The following is a 6,234-nucleotide window of genomic DNA, read 5'->3' as shown; positions in this document are numbered from 1 at the left end:
TATACTTAAGCAGAACTCTATGTAATTATTTATATATCAACTCATTAAGAAAGCTTAAAATTGGACAGTCTACTTAGGAAAATATTACTGTAACAGAGAAAATGTGGTGTGGTGTGAGTAAAATTATTAACAATGGCATTAATATGAAAATAAACTTGAGGATAATAATTATTGATGATAAATGGCGACCAGTGAAATGATTTTAGCTGCAATGGACAATTTGTTTGTGAAGTAAGCATAGAATGCTGTTAAGATAAACTCTCTTCAATTATACAGAAGCATATAAAGGTATTTACTCTGCTTAATTCCCAAATGGTCCTAATAAATATATGCTAGGAAGCAATCATGAATTTTAAAAACACTTTTGTGTCAATGGGCAATACCGTTATTGATCAAATAATAAAGCAATGTAATTTAATTCTACTTAAAACAGCAAACATACATATAAAAATAACATGTATACAACATTGACAAATAAAATAAATCCCCAATTAGAAAAAAGTAAATAAATTTAGCAAATTTTAAAATGGAGGTTTTTTTAAAAAAGATTTTATTTATTTATTTGACAGATCACAAGTAGGCAGTGAGGCAGAAGGGGGGGGGGAGGGGGGAAGTAGGCCTGGGGAAGGGGGAAGCAGGCTCCCTGCTGAGCAGAGCCCATTGTGGGGCTTGATGGGGGGCTTGATGTTGGGCTCGATCCCAGGACCCTGAGATCATGACCTGGGCCGAAGGCGGAGGCTTAGCCCACTGAGCCACCCAGGGGCCCCTAAAATGGAGTGTTGTTTAAATAAAGACCATCACTATCTCAGTAAAGGAGGAGTTTTCATTTCCACCCATGAGGTAAACATTCTAGAACTGCCATGACTATAACTGTTATGTCTTGATGACATGCCTAAAGGGGCTCTTCTGCCACCAGTGATTCCTATCTAACAATAAGCCATCCTTACTTCTCTGGTCAACGTTAACTTTGGCACTTAGTTTGTTAGATTCAACTGAGTTATGAATTAAAAAAATGCCTAGGAACCATCACTGTTCTAAACCCCATTGTTCACAACCGACCATTGGTAACATTGCAATACTCAACAATGTGGCTATTTCATTTTAATGGGCAGCTGTTCAAATAAAAGGGGTTTACTACAACAGCTTTTCAAAAATTCTGTAATAAGTGTACCAATGCTTACACTGCTTATATTTCCATATAATTTGAATAACAGTATCGTTTAAAACAGATGTCAGCTTCTTTGAATATAATCATATGTGGTTGTCAGCACTATGCACCCATAGATTTACATATAAGTAACCCAGGATGAGGTTCTCTGCCTGTGTCACCTGTCTCATTGGTGCATTCTTCCTCTCATTTAAACCTTGCCCATGAAAACAGTGTTTCCGTTTTCATCAAAGCAAGCCAAATATATTCAATAAACATAATAATAACTTTTCTCAAAAAAAATGAGGACAAGGTGATGTAAATTCACTCTATTTAGATTTCAATCCAGCTTTCTTTGATTTTGTGTAATATTAACATTGATTTGTCTAAGGTAAGGGTGGAACCAGAAGTGCTTTTAACTCTTTCCGTGCTGGGAACATTTTGACATTTATATCACTAAGATTTAGCGTCTTTAATGATAGACACTGTTGGGAGAGACCACGGTTACACTGCAGTAATCGGAACACTTGTCCTTTGCCAAAATTGTTGTCTGTACTCCCAAAGGTAGCAGATGGAGGGGAACCTCTCATTCATCCTCTGGATTCCATTCTAATTTCATGCAGTCAGGTGAGTAAGTATGTCAAGATAGTCTCCTGATGTGTGCCTGTTGTCACAGAAATATATCACAACTCTATAAAGTCTTTAGCATAAACATGGTAAATGGGATGAAAAAAGTACACCACTTCAACAGCTATTTTTTTAAGATTTTATTTATTTATTTGACACACACACACACACACAGATCACAAATAGGGAGAGGCAGGCGGGGGGCGGGGGGAGCAAGCCCCCTGCCGAGCAGAGAGCCCGATGTGGGCCTTGATCCCAGGACCCAGAGGCCATGACCTGAGCTGAAGGCAGAGGCTTAACCCACTGAGCCACCCAGGCACCCTCAACAACTGTTTTAAATGCTCGCCCTATACCGATGCCCTCTGCTTCCTTTTCTTTTTCTTTTTGCCCCAAATCTTTTCAATTGATTAGAGCACAGAACCCAGTTTGTGTGTGTGCGTGTATACTTGTAAATTTCTATAATCATGATTCCCAAAACGAAAACTGCATTAGCAAAGGGTTTTATATTTCTCTTTTCCGTAACAACCCTAAATTATGTTTGTAACCAAGGGACCAGTCTCGCCTGAAAAACAAAACAGTTACAGGTGTTCGTTTATGGTAGTCAACAACAAAGCAAAAGATCATTTTGGAAATTATCATGGTTAATCATGTTAAATTACCGCATTTCTTGCCGGACTCAACAAACTAATATATATATCTATATCTATCCTAACGGCTATTTTATATATCTATATATATCCTAACGGCTATTATTTGCATATTAGAATTTTTATACAAGACACCTTCATGAAAGAAAATTACATTTAAAAGTCACACAATACGGTCTTCGATTGCCAGCTACTGTTAAATAGAAGCCAAAATAAATGATTTAATACATTTCTTTACAAATCGGCAACAACGCTTTGTGAAAGCCGGACGCTAGTCAGTCAGACTCGAAGTTCCATGAAGGCAGGAACTCCTTAGTTCCCGCTTCCTACTCAACCTCAAGCAGCTAGAACAGGGCTAGTCAACATTCGTTCTCGCCACGTGAAAAGAGTCTTCTTTTATTTTGAAATGGGATCCGCCGTCCGGTGTGTAGCGAAGTCGAGAGCGGGAAAGGGGCATCGGAGACGAGGTTGCAAAATCGGAAGGAGCGGAAGGACTGAGAGGAACCCGGAGGCGAGAGAGAGCATTCGGAAGGTGAACCCTCAGAGCTGGGATGAGGCAGGGACGAGCGCCCCGGGACACCACTGCGCGAGCTGGGAGGGGCCAGGCAGGAAGTAGCCAAGATTTGGGGGACTCCTTCCCAGGGAGCAAATAAGAGAAAGACGCACGTGAAGAGAAAGCCGCCGCCACCTCCCTCCCACGTGAAAGCCCGAGCGGCCGCCCCGCGTCCACTGCGCTCCCGGGGGAGCAGAGCCCGGAGCGAGGCAGGTGCGGCGGGAGCATGCGCGCGGGGCCGGCAGGGGAGGCTCCCGCGCCCCCACCCGGCGCGTGCACCCTCGCGCCCCTCCCGCCCGGCACCGCGGGGCCAGCGGCGCCGCAGCCTGGGCCGGCCAAGCCTCGCCGCTCCGGCTCGCGCCCCGCCGGTCTGTCGCCGAGTCGGCGTTGCGGGCGGCCCGGCTCTGCTGGGGTAAGGAGGACGCCGCCGCCCGAGCCGTGTGGTCGGGGGACCGCGTGAGCGCCCACGGCCGCCACCGCCAGGGATGGCCCCGGGCCCCGCGCCCGACCGAGGGGCGTGCGCGTCGCCCGCGGCGAGGCCGGGCCAGGGGGCGGTGGCGGTTAGGAGTCGCCTCCGCTCGGAGCCGGCTCTTTCTCTTTCTCTTTCGCCGCTGGGCGCGCGCCGGGTTCCCCGCGCGAGGCGCTGCCCCACTTGTCGCCCACTTCGGACGGGCGTGGCGTGGCCCCGCACCGTCCCGCTCCCGGCGCAGGGGCCACCTGGGCCCGGGGTGTCGGCGCGGTTACCTGGGCGGGGAGGCGCCGGCGCAGCCCAGGGCCGCGGGACGAGGGGCCGGGGCGGGACTCCCGGAGGTCCCAAGCCGGCCTCAGGCCACCGGTCGCCCGGCGGCGGGCGTTTGGTTTTTGTTTTCTCTCGCGGGTCGGGCGTCCCCGGCCTCCCCGTTCTCCGCTGACAACTGTCGTGTGTGCCGGGACTCGGCTGAGGCCAAGACCCCCGCGGGCGCTTCCTTACTCCATCCCCTTTTTCGTCCCTGGTCCTGGTCACTAAGTTCTGCTCAGCCTGGGGCGGGAGCGGAGCAAGTCCACGCTGGGGCCCGCCTAGCCAGTTTGTGGCAGTTTAACTAGCCCGACCCCCCCCTCCCCGCCCCCCAAGCCCGGAACTGCGCGGAGGCACGCTGGCCGGGTCTCCCTCGCCCTCTCCGCAGGGGGTGGGCGGAGGGGGAAGCTAGTGGACCTGGGTACACCTGGGGCGGCCGCAGTTAACGTGCGGGATTGGTGTAACCCTTTTCTCCAGGTGGGAGAATTCCGGTGGGTTTGGTGCCCTGCCTTTTATATCCTGTAGTCACTGATTAAAATCCACAGAATGTACTTTATTTTATATATGCCTTTATCCACTTAGAGGCATAGTCTTAATCTGTCCATGCCTGGAGGTGGAAACTAAATAAAAGGCAGGTCTGGACATTGTTATTGTTGAGATTCTTGCGTGTGATTACTCCATGAAGTCAGTCTGGTCACTGTGACCTGCTCTGCTGCGGTGTTTCCATGCCCACCACTCACCCTTCAGGGTTATTTGGTCTCCAGGACCAAAGTGGCATTGTCTCCTGGATCGCACTGTTGGAACTGTTTCCGGAAGTTGCGCGGGGCAGCTCCAGCTTCAGTCCTTCGCTTAAATAAGTGTGGTGGAGTCTTCTGGTGTCTTTTAGTTCCCTTAACTCCAAAAAGGTGAAAGTGACAAACAGGTGGAGTTTGTTCTTGATGCTTGGTAATAGATTGGAATGCTTTTAGCTCTTGGCAAGACACCGAAAATTCCAACTTCGGTTTCTCCTCAGGATACCCAAGAATTGGGAGAAAGGGTTTTGAAAGAGGATAGATTTCAGGAGCATCCAAGTGGATCGGACTCTGCTGTACCCGCATGGGGTGTGATTGTTAAATAGGAAAGATGAGCTTAAAACTGCAATTGATTATGCTCTCATACTGTGAGGTACATTGATGAGTTTGTATGGGAGGTAGCCCTTGACTTTGGAATTCTTTTTTCAGTGCGTTTTAGGACAATATGGGTCTGCCTCTTCAATGACATCTCCATCTGTTTTCTGAGAAAGGATATTGGTGGGAGGATGATCAGGTGAAGATAGAATTAAGGAAAACTAAGGAACTGTCTTAACTTTTACTGTAAGAGAATTGTGCTTTTAGGTTCATCACAAGGATTTTAGGTGAGCTCTACCATCTCCCAACGTATTGCAATACTGTGTGATTTGTATCTAAAATTATACTTCTAATTCATCTTTACTTCTCTTAAAAAATTCAGTTGTCATTTGCACAATAAACCATTTACTATGTAATTTACTATGTATGTTCATACATTTGTATGACAAACCACTAAAAAACTTGAGCTTTTAATGTGTTGGGAGATCAAACATGCACACCACATGTTTGTGAACAAGATGATATACAGGAACTAGTAAATGGGATTTGAGACTAAAACAATCTAAAATAAAATGCTGTTCGTCTGAAATAGATGGGGGTCAGAGGGTCTGGCAAGGAGAAGGTCTTTGGGGTCTGGAGTGATTAGAAAAGAACACAGAGAGAGTAGGCCTTGGGCTGAGTCTTGAGGAATGTTTCTTCCACAGATTGACAAGGTGAAAGCCAAAGAGATTGGGGGCCTAGGAAGGAGAAGGGAGTTTCATGCCTCAAAAGGGATAATTATGATTTGTTTAGGACTAATAAAAATTGTTTTCAGTGTCCACGTTGGGAAATATGGTTGTGCATGCTCTTCCCACCAGCCCCTATCCACCCAAACTAGAAACCTTTTGTTCTTCATGATCCAGTTTAATTCTTCCTCTGTGAAGGTGTCCCTGATTTTTGCAACAGACTTCCATTCCTTGACTCCTACTTCTCTTGGTTCACCTATAAGTGCATATGTAAAGACAGTTTTTTTTTTTTTTTCCTGATGGCCCAGGCTTTAGATTTTGCTGTTTCCTGTTTATTTATTTTTAAAAATTGAGACAAAATTGACATATTAGTTTTAGGTGTAGGACATGATGATTTGATATATGTATTGTGAAATGATTATGAAAATAATTCAAGTTATTGAATTATTATAACTTTTTTTCTTGTGATGAGAACTTCTAAGATCTGTTGTCTTATTAACAACTTTCATACAATACAGTGTTATTAACTACAGTCACCATTAATGGTAATCATCAAAAAAGTTTTATATATTTTTCACAATTTAGCTTCCATCTTTAAGTAACACATATTCTGTTATGAACAGGTCCTTAGTCTTCTTTTTATTCAGAATATTG

General features: G+C 45.8%; 1 protein-coding gene across 5 annotated transcripts in view; it reads left to right on the top strand.

Annotated features, from left to right (window-relative positions):
- The first annotated feature begins 2,855 nt into the window (after positions 1-2,855).
- Positions 2,856-6,234, top strand: part of L3MBTL4 (L3MBTL histone methyl-lysine binding protein 4) — a 452,666-nt gene continuing 449,287 nt past the window's right edge. The window contains exon 1 of one of the 5 annotated variants that reach the window (XM_059139212.1): positions 2,856-2,953. The gene's annotated coding sequence lies outside the window, so the exon portion shown is untranslated. Of the gene's footprint in view, positions 2,954-2,982; positions 3,387-6,234 lie in introns of those variants that run through there. The other 4 variants (XM_059139214.1, XM_059139215.1, XM_059139210.1 and 1 more) reach the window with 4 other exon arrangements.

This window comes from Mustela lutreola, chromosome 11 (genome assembly GCF_030435805.1).
Source record: "Mustela lutreola isolate mMusLut2 chromosome 11, mMusLut2.pri, whole genome shotgun sequence".
NCBI classification, from domain to species: domain Eukaryota; kingdom Metazoa; phylum Chordata; class Mammalia; order Carnivora; family Mustelidae; genus Mustela; species Mustela lutreola.
Note: the sequence above shows the minus strand (reverse complement) of the source record. Positions and strands in the feature narration are given on the sequence as shown.